Source organism: Vanessa atalanta, chromosome 20 (genome assembly GCF_905147765.1).
Source record: "Vanessa atalanta chromosome 20, ilVanAtal1.2, whole genome shotgun sequence".
Taxonomy (NCBI): domain Eukaryota; kingdom Metazoa; phylum Arthropoda; class Insecta; order Lepidoptera; family Nymphalidae; genus Vanessa; species Vanessa atalanta.
Window position 1 is genome coordinate 6,576,280 of NC_061890.1, and position 20,002 is coordinate 6,596,281.

A 20,002-nucleotide genomic window follows, 5' to 3' on the forward strand; every position below is an offset into this window, starting at 1 on the left:
TTAATTTGGAACTATTGGAATGTTTGTGTGGTCGCCACGAGAACAAATTATGGTGTCTATACCATTATGGTATAGAATTTCAGGTGCTTTGTATGAATAATTTATTCAAAACATTGTGAGGTAACTTACGTGTGTCGCATGAAATTCCAACCCACCTTGAACCCGTATGGGAGTTGAGTGATAAAAAAGGAGATATTATACTGCCCAGGTGTGTGTGTAAATAGATGTACATCGTCTTTTACCTCGCATTAATCTTAATCTGGTGGAGCAGTATTCGACGGCTTCGTTCGTCTTATGTCTATAGATCGCGAAGTTCTAGGTTCAAACCCCAGGTCGAGCCAATAAATAGTTATTGTATTTTTCTGTCGAAAAATTTTCAGTCAAGCCAAGTAACACTCTCAGGCTCTTTCCAAAATACTTAGTTCTAAGGTACGGTAGTTTTTCCGAGGAACACCATAAGTCCTAACTACTATAAATCCTACTACCTGTTTTACAAACATATATTTGACTAACTAGACCAACCACTAGATCAATGAGGCAGATAACTACAAATTGCCAGTAGTTACATAATATTACCGTGCAGGACCTACTATTATATGCTGATAGGTATAAAGTCACGGGCGACTTGGTTCATGGCTAATAGACAGAAACCCTATAAACGCAATTTCTCTGCTCCACTGAAGTAGGTCACAGTGCAAAAGTCAACACGTCGTCTGATTAGAAGTTTTATTTTCTTTTTTGTTTCTTGTGGCTTCATCCATGTGAATAGCCTCTGTGCTCAAGATTTTTGCGAGTTCTGTATAAATATTTAATCAATCTCTTTACGATTACCCTTACTTCGCTTGTATAAGCGTATCAAAACGAGATCGCGTTAAAAAAATATTCAATATTGAAAGCATTAATCTTGTTTATTGGTTGACAAAAACCTACATACTGCTCGAAAAGAAATACCTCAGATTTAAGAAAAAATAACAAAAGAAACCGTCAAATTATTATGATATAGATTATTATGATTCATTATGATGATATGATTATTAAAAATAAGATACATATGTATGTATATGAAATATATTGTAATAGACATAACGTCTATGGAATTAGAAGGACATTATAATAATTATATTTAAATAATCGCTTAATTTTTGAATAATAAATTAATTTTTTTGTTCACATTAACGATAGAGAAGATCCAGATGAATCCAGTCAGAAATATATTCAGAGAAAGTAAAGTTCCTAAGTGGAGGAATGACTTTAAAGAATTTCTACGAAACGATTTTTTATCAAGTTTAGATGGATTGACGGTTTAACTATTTTTCAAACATATACTAATGTCTCCTTTAGGAAATAATTTAATTCACTTTCAAAATAGTAAATTATAATTGTGATTATAATAATTATCATAGTGAGATTAGAGCACATTTTCGAATTGAGATATTATTATTATTTATTGTCTTCATAAATATAATTTGCCAAATGTACTTTAAAAAATTGATATGTTAATAGAATAAGCTTAATATTTGTCACAGGAACAACTTTGAAACGATATGCAAAATAATCAGTTTTGATCACATCATATCATTTCACGAATTCTCACTCAAATTCTCGATATTTCTTTCAAAATATAATACGCAATTTCAGTGAGGAAAAACAAATTTAATTAGTCTAGTTCGTACTTGGTTGTAGCCTACTCATCGTCGAATAAAGTTCGAATTTTTCGCATGGTAAGTTTCGTATTGCTTTTTAACTTCGTAAGTATGGTGTTGTAAAATAATATTTTCGTATAATTTTTTTTTTTTCAACTTTGGTCAAACATTTTCTGGAACTTATACATTTTAATACAGAAAAAATTATTTTTCCTATTCCTTATTTACTTTGAAACTTTTTTTTATCAAGTTTATCAAATAACATTAAACTTTTTTAACGTATAATCTTTTGACTTTGATTTTAAGTATACGTCAAGGTAATTGGATGGGCTGAAATTTTGCACACGCTAGGCACTGATGACTGATGTATTTTATGTATAGGTGATAGAAATATTAACCAACCCTTACTTCGCCACCAATCTTGGGAACTAAGATGTTATGTCCCTTGTGGATGTAGATACACTGGATCACTCACCCTTCAAACCAGAACACAACAATACCATGTATTGCTGCTTGGCGGCAGACTATTTGATGAATGGGTGATACCTACCAATACGGGTTTGCACAAAGTCCTACCACCAACAACTTATATGAAACAATATATTATATTTATAGTTCTATACGTTTCTGTGGCGCCAAAAGTGATCAGTTTCTAATCACATCGATCGAATCACATTTCAAAAATCGAAGACCTTAATTGTTCGATTTTTTAAATTAAAATAATAAAATTCAAACAAAAAGAGAAACACTCTTGACGTAATAAAGCGAAGAGGAAATAAACTTTATCGCTATGACTAAATAGATAAATTTATATTTCAATTGGAGTATTATAATGTAAGAGAGATGAGTTCCCTATTACGTATTGAAATTGCTTGTCTTTTTCTTGTTATACTGGCTATCTCTTTTCCATTAACATTACCTTTACAACAGCTGACAGATAGCAATATAAAATGTGGTAGGTTCATATTTAATATAATATGTTAAGTAATTGGGCTATGACGGACACAGATAATCGCATTTTTAGGGTTCCGTAGCCAAATGGCAAAAAAGGAACCCTTATTGATTCGTCGTGTCTGTTTGTCCGTCCGTATGTCACAGCTTTTTCCGAAACTATAAGAAAATGTGAACCATATTAGGATTTTCACACAAAAATAAAAAAAAGGGGTTCCCCATACTTAGAACTGAAACTCAAAATAAATGTTTTTCATCAAACCCATACGAGTGGGGTGTCTATGTAACTTCTAAAATAATGATAAAACTAAAAAATATATATGATGTAATAAACATCATATATATTTTTTAGTTTTACCATGCAAACTTCCACCCAAAATTGGTTTGAACGATGATGATTGAAGATCTAGTAAGTGTTTTTTTTTAATACGTCATAAATCGTAAACCGCAATTTACCTTTCATTAAAAAGCTACAATGAACTACAAGAAGTTTAATATTATGTGCTGCTACGGAACCGTTCATGGGCCAGTCCGACTCGCACTTGGTCGCTTTTTTTTTTTGGCCACATCAGGGAATATACTGGCAAAAGAAATTTAGCAGTCACAGGTTTTCACCTATCGACCAATGACTAAGCTAACGTTTAATATTACTCGGTAATAAAATCAGAGAATCCTTGGAGACGTTCTGAATAATTAATGATAAAGATGAAAAATTAATTACCTTAGCAAACTTCTTTAAATGAGAAGATATATATAATATTTTAAGGTCGAATTTAGTAACTTTTTTTTCTATATAGACGTTTGTGACCCAAAGTTTAATATATTAGATACGCGCTCTTTCCCCCTTGTAATTTACATTACATCATTTGACAAATATAACTATTTAGATAGCTTTTTGACTAATAGGTAACATCGGGATAATCTCTGCATATTATTTTAAGAGAAATGTTATTTATAAAGGTAAACGGAAATGATTTTCAGACTAAACTAGATTCTAACGGATTAGTTAGCGTTAGAATATCGGGATTGTATTTAAGGTTTCCTATCTAATGTGAAAACTATTATTAGTTAACACTGTCTAGTTGCCAATTACTGGGGTTTTTGAAACGTAATAATTGGTCGTAATTATGGTCGTTACCATGAGACGGGGATGTATAGAAAGAAGTCTTCATATGCAAGTCCAATTCGCTCTTAGTATTTTTTTATTTATAGTAAATATAACTTTTTTTTATGGCATTGGTTGGCAGACGAGCGTATGGGCCACCTGATGGTAAGTGGTCACCATCACCCATAGAAAAAGGCGCTGTAAGAAATATTAACCATTCCTCACATAACCTATCCGCCACCAACCCTGGGAACTAAGATGTTATGTCCCTTGTGCCTGTGATTACATTGGCTCACTCATCCTTCTAACCGGAACACAACGATATAGAGTACTGTTATTTGGCGGTAGAATATCTGATGAGTGGGTGGTACCTTGACGGGCTTGCACAAAGCCCTACCACCAAGTAGACTAACTTTACTCTCTTAGTATTTTAAGTTGTCTGCGGGATAAAAACTCGAAGGTGGGTAGATATATAATAGACCAAACACTTAAAATAGCATCTTTACAAGTGTTATAGATCCATTGTTGAGTGTAAGACATTTTATTTGTACACACGAGCAAAATAGTATTAGAAATAAAGCTTCAAGTTTTATACCACTGAACAAAGGCTTTTTCGTGTAGATAATGTCCAAGATAGTTCTATTATAGTGTAAAATATTATCGTCAAATTTTATTCCTAAAATTTATTCTGTTAGTGAACGTTTAATTAATACGTAATTTTATTTCGTGATTTGTCTAAAGGCAGGTGTTATTTATGCAGGAATTCATGCATCTTATAAGTAATTTAATAAATTTTAACTTAAATTACATATAAATACTTTCATTCATAAAAATGTATTAACTAACAATAAGAGTTGATAAATTTCAACATTGACCAGAAATTTGTACAAATTTAAATAGGTTTTTTGGATTCTACTGAAAATTTATAAAGGTTGAGGTTGGGTTTATTTCGTAGGTTCAAACTCATTTACCATTCATTAAATAATGAACTTATTTTATGTATATGGATTTGTATCTAATTATTTCGGTTTTGCAGAGGGTTCGTTGTTTGCTAATGTAGGTGCTTTTAATTAAAATTATAATTATTTATCACATACTTACTTGATTTGAATAATCATCAACGATGATACTAGACTTAAAATATAGACGTATCTACATACTGTTATGTAAAATCAATTAAAGAATAACCATAACATAATAACCTCATTAAGTTGATTTCAACGGTATGACAAGTAAAGGTAAACAAACAACCTTGACCTTGAATGGACATGTCATTATTGTTCAAGATCTAAATGATCTGTGCTGATGGATAGAAAATCGTAAAACAATTGAATGTAAGAGACAATTTGAATATGAATATGAGTAGTTAAGTTGAATAGTTCATCTTTACTCCTCTTGCCATTGGAATGTACTATAGATGAGTTCATAATTCATTCAACTTAGATTATTGAACCATTTTTAAAATTCATACATTTTATATTCCCTTTGCACAGTTTCTAGTGCTTAGAGAGTTTATTATTAGTTCACTATTTACCTTTGTCCAGGACTCTTGCTTTCATTACTAGCGTTGTTACTTGAGTCATCGTCTTCTTCTCTAGATGTGGCTGCTGAGATTGCTCTCGAGGAACCAGCATTGTTGTCGCTACCATCGTTTTCTTCTCCATCTGGTGTTCGAGTAGTGCCTTCTTCAGCCTGGAAATATATTTAATATTTTAGAAAAAACTTTTGTCTGAGAGAAAAAATGTCTGTCATCCTTGGGATGTTGCAGAACGTTACCAATTTAATTCTGCATATATTTTTAAATGAACTAAATAAGTATTACAATTAAAATTATAATTCTTTGTATTTAGTTTTACTGGTCTAAATCACATTTACTTAAGCCAATCTTGTTTAATTATATAATAAACATTTATTTCTCTCATTCTGTTCTTATCAATGTTAGATTCGATAGAAAGAGACACAACATTGTTTAACTGGCACTATCTGAAAATATAATTTTATAAGTAAAACCGTTGTACGATTAGTAGCCGCTTCGATTTTTGGTAGATATTGTTCTTATTTACAAAAATTATATACATTGATATCCAAATTATATATTACTATTTATATTATTAATATATAACATCAAAACATGGACACGAAATTTTGCCTTACCTCACTTAACATCAAAGTAAAAATTTTAATGTTACTGCACTGTTATAAATCTAGAGTGATTTATATGTCAACATATAATGCAGCCAAAAGTAAAATCATAAAAATACTAACCAAACATAAAATGACAACCACAATAATTTTCGACGGCTTACACAATACAATTATCCTTAATTAATGGAATCCACACAAATTATCGGCGATAAATATAAATAACGACCCTTCATAAGACTTACCTGTACTCTTATAAGTGGAATTCTTTCTTCAATCGTACAAGAAAACATCATGAAAATCAATCAATGCTTTAAGATTCAATTTCAAATCCTCATTTGTTTACACTTTACAAGTCTTTACAGGGTTACTGATTGCGGATGACGGTAGATAATGGATTGTGTCGCTTTATTGATTTTTCTGACGGTGAAATTAATATTTATTAATATAAATAAATTAAATAAATAAATATTGGACAACATCACATACATTACTCTGATCCCAATGTAAGTAGCTAAAGCACTTGTGTTATGGAAAATCAGAAGTAACGACGGTACCACAAACACCCAGACCCAAGACAACATAGAAAACTAATAAACATTTTCTACATCGACTCGGCCGGGAATCGAACCCGGGATCTCGGTGTGGCGTACCCATGAAAACCGGTGTACACACTACTCGACCACGGGGGTCGTATAGATTAAAAAATTGTTAAAGGATGAAAAACCTATCAGAATAAGAATGTAGATGGGAGTTGACGATGGTTTATTAAAAAGCATTGCATTAATATTTAACATTGCGCTTAAGCATAATGAGGAATGCAATAATAAGTATTCTGCTATGGCTAGAACAAATCAAATACACTATAAACAAATTAAAGATATCAAGATATTAACTGTTGCTTCTCAATATATATTCTGTAATGTTTTGTATGTACGGAATAATATAAATGATTTTATGAGAAAATGTGATTTTCATAGCATTGGTACAAGGAACAAACACAAACTTGTTACTCCTGTTACTCGACTGCATAGAGTCAGTAACTCTTTTGTGGAGCAATGTATACGGTTTTACAACAATATCATCGCCTCCTGGCTATTTTTATAATATTAAATATATGTACTTAAATTGATTGACAAAAAAAAAATAAGACCCACTGAGTTCCTTTCGTAGGTTCTTCTCAGGTCAGGGTGTTTTCTTTTCCGAACCTTTGGTAGTGTTTAATTTGACTATCAATAAGTAAGTATAATGCTTCTATGTAGAATAAGGGAGTTTGAGTTTGAGTTAAATATATCGCATATGGTCAAACAGATACTTAATGGAACGAAAAGCGTGCCTACGGTTGTGAAGTCGACTTCGGTGCAGCTCGATACTCGAACTTCACTGCGCTTTCGACAGAGTCGTGAAGACATCGCTCGGGTCTGTGCAGCAGGGCTAGACCGTAAGTTTAGAGGGGCCCTGGGCTAACAATACTTAGGGGCCCACCTAAGACACGTATGAACGTAGACTTGACTTTAATTTAATCAATAAAGTTATGGATTCTTTCGCATTATCGCCTATTTTTGACTATGACTTGACTTAGCTGGGGAACCCTTAAATCCACGGGGCCATGGGCTGAAGCCCAAAAAGCCATATGGTAGATCCGGCCCTGCTGTACAGAAACACTTAAACAACGCATTAGCCGACTGAGATCACGGAACTATCTTACCGTTCCTTAAGTGCTTAGTGTGTTTTAATTCTTATTTTGTGTGTTTACCTGTAATTAAGAACATTCAATTGTTGTAAACCTATTTGTAATAAAGTGTAATTAATTATTGACTAAGTGTTAGTGTCTTTTCACGATAATCCAATATACGCCCACACGATGTACAATAATAGTGATAATACACACTTCCTCACTGCAACGTCAAATACAAGTCCTATCCGAGGTCGTCTGGAAGAGATCGCTATTTCAGCGACGAGACCACCATTTCTACATACTTCTGTAACATTTATATTTGTACTTTATTTAATTTTCTGGTATACCAATGAGGATGTATTATGTACTCTATACTAATACTTTTTGATGAACTTTTGATTCGTCATTTTAAAGAATGCTGTTATATATACAGCTACCACCTATTCGGAATGTAGATTCTACCGAGAATAACTGGTTAGAAACGATTGCAAAGAATTTAAATAAATGAGACGTTAGAACAATGGGCTATAAAATAAATGATCTACATCCCGTCCAGATCTTAAATTCTATTTCGAAAGAAGAAATTGTGGATTTTTTGTTCTAGAATCACGCAACCTTACATACATAGATACAAAACACACCCACATATTAACTGTTTATTTTACTACCAAAGCAACATTTTGTATAATTGTGTACTGTTTGAAGGATGAGAGAGCCAGTGCTATTTATTTTTTTATGATATCTGTAGGCGGACCACCGCCCATAGACAATGGCGTTGTAAGAAATATTAACCATTCCTTACATCACCAATGCGCCACCAACTTGGGAACTATGATGTTAAGTCCACACTGGCTCACCCACCCTTCAAACCGGAGCACAACAATACTGAGTACTGCTGTTTGGCGATCAAATATCTGATGAATGGGTGGTACCTATCCAGACGGGCTTGCACAAAGCCCTATCACCAAGTAAGTTATTATGCGTATAATAGGCGCAAGAGAAGTACCATCTAAAATCTCATGTCAGAATTAGCATTTGCTTCTTAAAATTTATGCGTGAAGTTAGGAAGAAAACAATTTATAAAACCGCTCAACATGTTAGTACGTAACTGTTTACACGATATGATTAATGATCTTAGGTCAATATTCACGTGTTCTATCAACATTTGGCCTCTTGAGTAATCACTTTAATGGGATAATTTAATATAGTTCTAAATTGATCATGTTTCTATAATGATCTATTTAAAATAGTGTAGGTGGTACACAAGTAATACCTGAAGGTATTATCGACCAATCAGCGTTCAGTCAAGATTATACATTTTAATTTTTTATGTATATTAACGACATACATTATTTTGACAGCAGAGACACTAAAGAAAGTATTTAAAGCAAAATAGCTACAACTTTATATGGATATATCTAGTTCAAAATAAAAATAAGAGATTATACGTATGTATATTTTCATCTAGTTTTGAGGGCTTGTGATTGATCAAAAATATTAAATAATAAAAATCGATACAAAAAAAAGGCACGAAATGTCCTCTCATCTCTGGAGATCTATCATTTATTTATACTATACTATATAGCAGGTTGAGACAAAAAATCATCAAGGGCTAAATTGAGGGATGTTTCGTAAAGCCCTTTCATTTTGTTTTTATAACCATAAAATGCTTTTTCCCTTATTACATTTTCTTCTCGAGAATAATTGCATTTCCTGTCGCATGTCATTCAAAATTCAAACATAGATTTGTTTCTTAAATACGTATAAAATATTCACTACGTTGTTTGATAATCAAATTATAGTTAAGAACTATGCCATATCCTTCAGGATCATTTGTAAAATACAAACTAGATATTCTACCGCCAAACAGCAGTACTCTGTATTGTAGTGTTTCGGTTTGAAAGGTAAGCCAATGTAACTACAGGCACCAGGGACGTAACATCTTAGGTCCCAAGGTTGGTGGCGCATTGGTGATGTAAGGAATGGTTAACATTTCTTCCAGCCACAACTTACTACCAAGTGGCCCATACGCTCGTCCGCCAACCAATGCTATAAAAAAAAGACCTGAGATGCATACAATTTCTGATTATATAACAAATAGCAGATGGTGCGCGCGGAACATTAAAGTGTAGCAACAAAAGCGATTGCAAATTTCCGAGTGCGAAACAATACTTATTTTTGTTGAAATGTCAAAAAATTTGAATTGGTGCTTAAAATTGGAAAATACACTCAATTAATTTCGATTATTTAGTTCATTGCTTATCCTAATTATTATAACAAGGAAGAAAGCCATACTTTTGAGACATCAGCGTGCGTCAAAACCAATTGCTGACGTGCAGTATTATTATACAGCTAGTTTAACTACTGGTTGTATTATTATATTTATTACTTTATTTAAAACAATTAAACGTTTTTTTCATTTTTAAAAACAGAGAGGAAGTTGCGTCTCAGCGAGTGATCCCATTGGGTATCTCGTTTGAAATGTTGCCACCAAACACTATGACAGATCAAGGGTCTGGACAATTTGCATATAGATTGATTTGAAGTCACGTGATCAAAGAATCACCAAAGAAAAACGATGGAAATCGCTTCGAAGACGCTTATATAAGCCCATTTTTTTTATTGACTTATATAAACACACAACCACACAAACGCTCTATTTCGTTTATGTAAAAATGGGTAAAATGATCAAGTATTTGTACTGTATATGGTGTATAAGTTATATGTTAAAATAAATGGACTTATGTCCTTTTTGTACAAAAATTTACGTATCTAACGTTGGGCTACGGATGACGCCCCTCGAGGAAGAAGTTGGAAAAAGGACATATGTGACAGATTTTCACCCAACATGCACGAAGGTTCCTCGAGATATTTTCCTTCACCGCCAAACGTGATGTGAATTATAAACGCAAATTGAGCACTTAAAATGTAATGGTACTTACCAGTGACTGAATATGTAATTAGTTACGATTTATGACCTCACCACTGGACCATCTAGGCTCTTAAGGTTTGTTTCATGTTAATCAACATGTTATTTGGAAGCTCAGGATCAAGACGCTCAAGCTCTCTAAGACCAGTGTTTTCTTATACTCAATAGAAGGTCAAAAGATTGTTAAACTTGTAAAAAAAATAAAATAAACAATTTAATCAGTATGACAGAAATGTTTGCAAATACATAGTAATTATTAACTTTTTTAACTTGTGGTCTCACTGGCTTTTTTATTACATACACTTAGTTTTATATGTATTGTTGTTATCATTTTTGTTTTGTTTTTTTTTTTTTAATTTTCCTATTCTCAGTCTCTTTAATGTTATATGTGAGAACTGTTAACCTAATAGTTATTAAGTATTTGTTATTTTTGTTTATCAACGGCTGGATGTTCTCCAATTAAATAAATAAATAATTTACAGTAATAATTTGTATGGGCTTAAAAAAATATTTGCTCCGTACTTACATAGGTGCGGTTATAACGTTACAAAATAATGCGTACAGCTTAGCAGTTACAACTGCTCAACTTATTAATGAAATTGTTACTTAAGTTATTGTTACTTTACATCTTCTGTGCCCCATACTGTCTACTATTCAATTCGTCGTCAAAACTCATAATTACTTATTCAAAATTAGCTGACCTATTGACATTCTAGAAAGATATTCCAGAACTTTCTAAAAATAAATAAGGTATGTTGAAATTAATAAACAACTTCCAGGTCAGTCTTTGGTGACGGTGGGTTTTATAAAAGTGGATGCAAATCAGTATATGTGATGGATAATAGAAGAACTTTTGGAATCTTACACATGGCGTGTTGCACTAAAAGTCGGCCTTGAACTTCTCATCGATAATAAAATAAACAAAACAGCGCTCACTGGAATGTTCTTTTGTGTTGAATAAAAGTATCTAATTTTTATAAAAATATTTATGGCATTATTGAAAAAATATGATCATTATTTTATTTAGTATAATTCCCAACTAATATTATAAACGCGAAAGTGTGTTTGTTTGTTTCGCTTTGACATCTAAACTACTTAACTGATCATGAAATTATGGATACGCGTTGTTATGGAACAGAAAAGGATAGGTAACTGACATTTACTTCTCCCTCTCACACGTGGGTGAATCCACTAGTGAGAACTAGTTATCTATACATATAATAAAATTGGAGTGTCTGTTTGTAATATTAAAATAACCCATTTTTACTAAATGAAGCTGTATGTATACACAGTATATATACCAAAATAACATTTTTTACAATTTTTGCCTTTCTGTCTGTCTATGTGTTTGTTCCGGCTAATCTCTGGAACGGCTAAACCGATTTCGACGGGACTTTCACTGGCAGATAGCGGATGTAATAAGGAGTAACTTACTTTTATTTTAGAATTATATATAGAATAAAAATAAAATCACGCTACAATATCCAAATAACTTAAATTCAAACAACGCGCACGAAGTCGCGGGCACAGCTTGTTGTGTAATAAAAATCTATATCGAAGACAGCTAGCATGGCATTCGATGCAAAATCAAAACTTCGAAAGTACATTTCAAAGGTAAATCCCAGGTTTCCGAAACATATACCAACGTCAGTCGTCAGTGTCACATGTCAAGGGATTCCACTGAGAATTCTTTTGAATGGAGTTTTACTTTAGATATACCTACGCCATTGTATTTACAGAAATTTTGGTCTTCATATTTTTCAGAAAAGAAAAACAATGATTGTGACTTTATTTAAAAAAGTTATATAGTTGGAGAATTCAAACTAAGAACTCGAATCAACCAGTTCCAAATTCTATTCCAGTCTAAAATAATAAAAAAAAAACACGCAAAAGTTTTTAACAATTAATTCTTTAAGCTCTTCGCGTATTTCGATAAAATTATTATCAGTACCGAATCTAATATTTAAAAATAGAATATTTGCAAAGATTATATCGCTTTATATAAATAAATATTTTTTATGATTATTCATTATACACATATACACACACACACACATCAGCACGTATTCATTATATACGTCCCCCAGATAAATCTTCATAAGACATATTTGACAAAGATTATTGTTAAAAATAAGAGAAGAAATTATTTTCGCGCATATTCGAGTATACACTTGAGCTTTTCCCCTCGAACCAGTTATAACCGGTTCAATGATATCGGATGTTAGAGTCAGAACCATTAAGAAGTGTCCCGTTCCGTTTAGAGACAGGAGTTGACAACCATTGGCGTGAGATATCTACCGGTTTCGATTTACGACGCAAAGCTTTGTAGAAAACATTTTCAGTATTCGTTATGAATAAGAGTTTTCAATTCACAATACGGCTTTGTTTCTGATATTTGAAGTTTTCATTTCATATATCTTTCTTCAAAAACTATTCAAGCAATATACACTGCATTTTTGTAACAGTTTGAAAATAATTTAAAGTTGAAATGTTTGATAATATGGACGAGTAATTTTTCCTTACATATATTAAGTATGGTAGAACTAAGTGTTAAAAGAATTATAATTTGTTACAAATTAAGAAGCATGATGATCCAATGGTTACAAGACCTGAATCTTGTCTAATGATTCTGAGTTCAAAATGCATGAACAACTGGATGAATGTATTTATAATGTATCGTGTGCTCGGCGGTAAAAATATCGTGAGGAAACCTGCACGTGGTGGATGAGAAACGGTCTCAATCGCATTGGAGCAGCTTGGTAGAGTTAGGTCCTGAACCTTCTCCTCCAAAGGGAGAGGTGGCCTTTGTCCAGCAGATAGAAGTTACCATGCCGTTGCTTACAATTGACCTCTATTAATAAATTAACTAGGCTTTGGAGAGATACGCTTTGCTGTGCTTTCGATTTGGCTTTGCGTGTTACTCGATAAGACTTAAGTTTACTTGGTGGTAGGACTTTGTGCAAACCCATCTGGGTAGGTTAGGTTACTTCTCATTATATATTCTACCGCTAAACAGCAATACTTAGTGTTCTTGTGATTGATAAAGTGTAACTACAGGAACAAGGGAGTCAACATCTTGTCGTTATCCTTAAGTTGTTGGCGCATTGTCGATTGGAGAAATGGTTAATGTTTATTACAACGCCAATTCTTTGGTTGTTCTCCTATCTATATTATAAAAAAAGGTATTTGTACTTACTATTGTAAATTAACATAACCTGTATACTATTATTGTATTAAGCGTAGCCAAATCGTTATCTGATATGTGATCTCAGCAAAAAGTACCTATTATTTGGAAACAAAAGTAAATATCTTCTAAAAGGTTCAAGGTTGCGTCTTTCTTAATGGCAAAGGTATCTTGATGATTTTGATAGCATCCCCGTTATAAGGTTACGGACTTTCTAAGTTGTTTAAGTGTTTTGTGATTTTATAAATGATGCAGTCAAACGGATAAATAATTTTGTCTGACTGAATGATAATAACAATATTCTTCTGATCGATTTCGGCCACGGACAATATTAATGGAGACTACTGCGTAGAAAGTAAAATGTGCCCAGACATTTGCAAATTTATCCTCTGTTCTTTCTTATTATATAATGGGATAGGCCACTAATACGACACAAATCTGGGCGGCGACGAAGAATGTGACAGCAGAGCAATTTTTTTCGCTGGACGTTTTGTTTAGACTACGATCTTGGGTCTACAGCTTTGTGAGCTAGCCAACAGATCAATTTGGCAGTAATAAATAATACGTATATTACATTGAGAACAATACATATTAAAAAAATCAAAGTTAAGTGTTTTGTTATATTAAATATTGTAATATAATATTTCTAGCATTGATTATTATTATATTACATATGATATTAAATATTTCGTTCAACTACTTTCAATGATTTCCTTTGTTATATTGAACGTATAATTTATGCCATTCTAATAACCACTATCAAACAACCCTTTGAGCTATGCAGAATAAAATGTCGCTTTTTAATGCTTCATTTCCTTAAAATATGCTTAAACTCGCCATCAATTCTTGTCAATTTGGCTTGACATCAGCTTTCTGCGGCTTTATAGACATTCATGCAGTTCTAAGTCCTAAAGTTAATACGATAGGGTTTAGATTTGTCTAAGATAGCATTTAGCAAGATTTTACATCGATTCTGTTGAATGTTGACATCAATTTAGATGTAATTTGCCCTGAGATACAGGAAGGGGTATTTAGATTTGTTATTTGTTGTAATTTAGATTCAGGTTTTATTAAGGCTTTTTTTTATGCTTGCTGTGTACCGACATTTTTTTAATTTCCAATGGCAATTTTATGAATATTTAAAATAAACTGGTAAATTAAATGAAATTGCATCGATGAATATGTGGATCTCAAATTTCATTATTTTTCTAACTAAGATCGTTTTGTTTCGTTACGTAAATATCTGCTCGGTGGTAAGGTTTTGTGCAAGCCCATTTCGGTACTCATCACATATTCTACTCAGCGTCAAGCATTTGATCTGGCTTTAAAAGTGAGTAAGCTATTATATAGTACACTACAAGGACATAACATATCAGTTCTCAAAGTCGGTGGAGCATTGACGATATCAAGGATTTTTATTATTTATTACATTGCCAATGTCTATGGAACAAGGGAGCACTTCCCATCTTGTGGTCAATTTGTCAGCCTGAGTATCTAATTAAAAAAAAAAATATGTTGAGAATATTATATCCGTATTGATTGATAAAAATTAAAAGCTAGTAGCACTCTGATCCGGTAATTCCTCTTTTATCGATAGCCTAACAATAGTCTTTATATTTAACGGTCATTTGTTATTTTCCTGACAAATGTTCACCACGTCGGTCATTGTCAAATGATTTTTTTTTTATAGATTCCTTAAGCGTAAAGCAAGCTATAACCGTAAAACGTAATTAACTCCAAGGTTATTTGGAGTCGTAATATGTAATTAGGACCTTCGTAAATTGTTAAAAGAGTTTAGTTAACATGTTCTATTAAGAGTTAACGTGTAGCTGAGAATACCAGGAAAAAGAAATTTATGTTTTTATTGCATTTTGGACTTAGTGGTGGTAAGTGGTTTCGATACTAAAGTTTAGTTTATTAAATTGTTTTTTTTTTAAGTATGAATAATAAAAAAGCTTTCCAAAAGGAGAATCTTCGTACATGCATTATAATGATGAGGATGTTGTCATCCGGACTCTCAATTGAGATCAGCCAACAATGTAGGACGTACTATAGCACATAAGCTTGTGCACAAACACAGTTGCACTTTCTACTCCATAACTGGGTTGGCAATTTCGACACGAATGAAAAGAGGAAACGAGACGAAGGAAGCCCGAAAGTGTACAAACTTCAAACTTCTAGATTTTTTAATTAAGAATTATTTTTTTAGAATTGGATCATTAGTTCCGAAGGTAAATATACAAACAAACATATTTTTCCTGTTTATCATATTTTACCTCATATGTTATTGATTAATATCTATGGACTATAATTTTATCATACTGCACTGCGCTCTCTGTAGGTCTTACCGATCGATTTCCTACAGGCAACATCCGCCTGCAAGAGATCGCCTTTGCATGTAGTTTTGTTAATTAGCCGTAAACTTGTTTTTTTTTATAATTAATTCATTACCATTTTTTTATAGATGATAACGCTGAAACGCGATTATATCAAGCTAATTAGTATATTATCGTTTTCAAAATCATGTAAGCAAAGCACTGATTTCGTCAAAGTCAAATGTTACTTTGGTTGCTTGTTTGGGTTAGTCCCGCCTTAATCATGTTCAGTCGATATACCGATCCCTTCTATTTCTGTCATTACAAAGGTTAAATTGTGATCATTAGATCTCTCCCACGCTTATGCTTTTCACTTGATGAATCAGTGAAATTGAATTTGTTTTTTTTTTGCAATGTACGTACATAATAGATGTCATTGGTGATATGAACAAATATAACGAGACAAAACGACAGGAAACTTTATGGAGGGAACAGCGTGGGCCGGAAAAATACCTATGAAAGTCTTCACGAGTAAAATATAATTGAGGCTCCTCTTTAAGAGAAAAAAATGTATAAAAGTACAATTATATTAATTACAACATCCAACAGTCTAAGCCAAAAAAAAACACTCTTCAGACCATTTCAACTTATATATTATTCAAAAGACACTTTAAGAAAATCCCGATTTCGTATGGACTCTTTATTATTCAAGAGTGGTGAGACACCTCGTGTGATAGGAAAATCGTCTTTATCAGATTGCAATTACCACACATAATCCTATAACTTTGCTATGATATTACACGAAGTGCCAAGTTTCATATCTTTACATTTTCATTCGTATTCACTGATATTTATTAACCAGATATATGTGGTATTTTGTCAATGGAAATTATTTCAAATGTACTAGCTCAATGTTAGAAATTCAAATAAGCGTCTCTGATCCACCGAATAAAAGTTATTGGCTTAAACTGATCACCTGAGCTGATTTGTGCCCTACTCGTTTACCTATGTTGGAATATTGACAATGCCTTTAAAATGGTCATTGGATATATCTAAGTTTTAAATTTGATCAGTACACAACTTTATCAATAATTATTTCCATAAAAACTTCTTTTATATGAAAAAGTATGTTCCTAAGCAAAAAAATATTTCATTTAGATATAATTGTAACGAAAATCAGACTGAAATCGCGAGAACATGAGCTCATATTTCATAAAAACCATTGCCCATTTATGAACTGCCTCGTTTTCCTGCAAAAAATGGGTCTTAATAAATCGTTGGTTGATATCTATTTGGTGAATTAAGAGAGCCAGCGAGGCGATATCTTCCCATCGATCTTTTCCAGTACCTAAAACGCGCTGAAAACTAGACTTGAGATTACGACATAAAGGTATTTGTTGATCCAAAGGGAAGAAATTGTTGGATTAATGATCTTCATATCTAAATAGTACAGTTTATATTATCATAGAATATTAAAGGTTACAAGAAAAGATCAGCAAAATTTGATAAATTATTCACCTTTGAAAACCGCAGCAATTTGTGATGTTGAATTGTAAATATAAACAAAAATGAAGGTACTTAAGTTTTCTTTGCTTTGAAGTTTCTGAATACATATACTGTTTCACTGACGCCTCAATTACCCTAAAAAATATTTTCGCCTTCTTACGTAATAGCACTCGGCAGTCTACCGGTCTCGTAAAAGACGGAAAAATGAGAGTACTTCCCCAGATTCCAATTTACAAATACGTGATAATTTAAATTTATACAAAACTATGTATCGATATTTTTGGAACAAATTATTTTAAAGAAGCTGACACAATATTTATTCAATTTTCTATATCAGTTAGATTTTTATAAATAAATGTAGGGATTTATGCTCTATAATGCTACTTTGCAGTACTCCATATTATCCTCAATATTATGCACTGTTTCTGTAGCTACGTGTAATTTGTTGCCTTTGTTTGATAACTATTTGTTCACCTCTACGGATTTCTCACGGTCATGTTACATCGAATCTGGAAATATTGATTCTTATTCTATATTTGTGTAATTTATTTAACAATAAATTGTGGCAAATGATGTCAAACGCCTTACGAATGTCTGCACTACCCTGTAGGAGGCTAAATTTTCTTATTAAAGAATTCTGTTACTGCTTATAAGTGACAAAAACTTTCGATGGTAGTAGAGCTGACCTTTTCTTAAGCCACTTTGTGTACAAAATGATACATCTAGTTGGAAACTTTTCTTGGTCAAAGAATAGGTTCAATTTATAGGTCAATGGAATACCTTTCAGTTTACGTAATACCATAATAATAAAAGTAATTATTTGATAACTACTTTGTTTATCATATTTTATTTAATCCATTCATAAATTAGTATTAAATATAATTTGGTATTATAATCCTCTACATATTAAACTATCATAAAAAATTGTCAATATTTTTCGTCAAATAATTACATTTTAGTATTGAATACGATATTCCATCTATTCAGGCTTGAGAATACTTTTGTAGATTTGTTATATAATATTTTATTGCCCAGATTTTGAACTTAAAGCAAACATATTATTTTAAAAGTCTATTAATCATATAATTATTTTGTTGTTTTAAAATTTTGTTGTAGTTTTTGAATGAAATAATTCAAAAAATAGAATCAGTAAGCCGTGTTAACTGTAAAAGGCAACATTTAGATACTGTTTAGATAAAGTGTCACAAAAGGAAAGGGCTGACAGATAACCCTTGAGCTTTTAAAATTTTCTCGTGAATAATCATTTCTATTTTCGAATCTAAATTTTAGCTTTGGCTTAATCTTTGGGTCCTTTACACTGTTTTTTTTTTCGTTTTTATCTGGTAAAGTTAAATTGTATAATAAGTTCGAATTACTATCAAGGATATTAATCGTCGGCTAAAGTATATAATTATGAAGATTGGTATTTTAAAGAGTAAATATATCTTCTATATTTTAAATAAAATATTAAAAATAAAATTTTGTTTTAATTTTAAACAAAATATTACCAAAACATTTCGAGAGGAAAGTATCCAATATGTTAACCTAATACTAACAGTACCATAACCAGTGTAGCAATGCGAAGGTATTTCGATTTTATTAAGTTCGCAGAACGTAGAATTTCAATAAAGTATCCTTGGAACTCACTAAAGATCTTTATTAGCTTCAGGGAGAGATGCAATTTTGTGAATTGTTATACTATTTTACGATTTATTTGGCAATATAGCTGAGATTTCGTAGATATATTTATTACGAATAAATGTTCAAAAACTATAAAATTCGAATGAAGACGAGCTTACATATAAATCTTGAGTTATGTGCATCCTCGGAATCTATTAAGTGTTATTGTATCGTATGATTGTATTTTGTTGAAATTTTATGTATCGGATTTACATTTATTATATTAAACTAGTTATAATAACCATGTTCAAATCAAAGATTAAAGGATTAAAGATAAATATATCTTAGATTTATTATATTCCATGCGATTTGCTGATAGATCTGCCAAATTATACACTATAGGTTCTTGATTAATAAGTCTTTAGTAGTCTGTGAGTGTGAATATTGTAACTGCGCAACTGTGAAATAAACCTTCGAAATTCGAAACATTAATACTACTGACTGAGCTTTGTGTATGATATTTAAGAATGATTATTGATAGTTTTCACTATCTAAACAGAAAATATAGATGTTCTATAATCATAATGTTTATAAAAAAGTTATATGTTATATGAAAATTAAATGATTAACCTTATTTGTTTAGTTTTATTTATTTTACACTTTCTCATCTAGTTATTCAATATTTTACTGATCGAGCCAGTGATATCTTGTCAATTCAACGTCGAAGTAGTTTATTTTAAATTCCTTTGTTCTTGGTTATATTAAGTAGGCTGCAATGCTTCTTTAAGAAATAAAAGTCGAGGAAAAGATGATAAAGAAATATGATTTATCTGCTAATGTATTACAAAAATATTATCAGTGTGATGTCGTGATTGAAAAACTTCTCAAAAAAATGAAAATGGTCTAGTACGTTATAATAATGTATGTTG

The 20,002-nt window shown here is 31.7% G+C and overlaps 1 protein-coding gene across 1 annotated transcript in view; it reads right to left on the reverse strand.

Annotated features, from left to right (window-relative positions):
• The window catches only part of LOC125071976, a 74,445-nt gene extending 69,075 nt beyond the window's left edge, over nt 1-5,370 (reverse strand). Inside the window, exon 1 of the mRNA XM_047682427.1 lies at nt 5,234-5,370. The gene's annotated coding sequence lies outside the window, so the exon portion shown is untranslated. The remainder of the gene's footprint in view (nt 1-5,233) is intronic.
• Between the last annotated feature and the right edge of the window lie 14,632 nt (nt 5,371-20,002).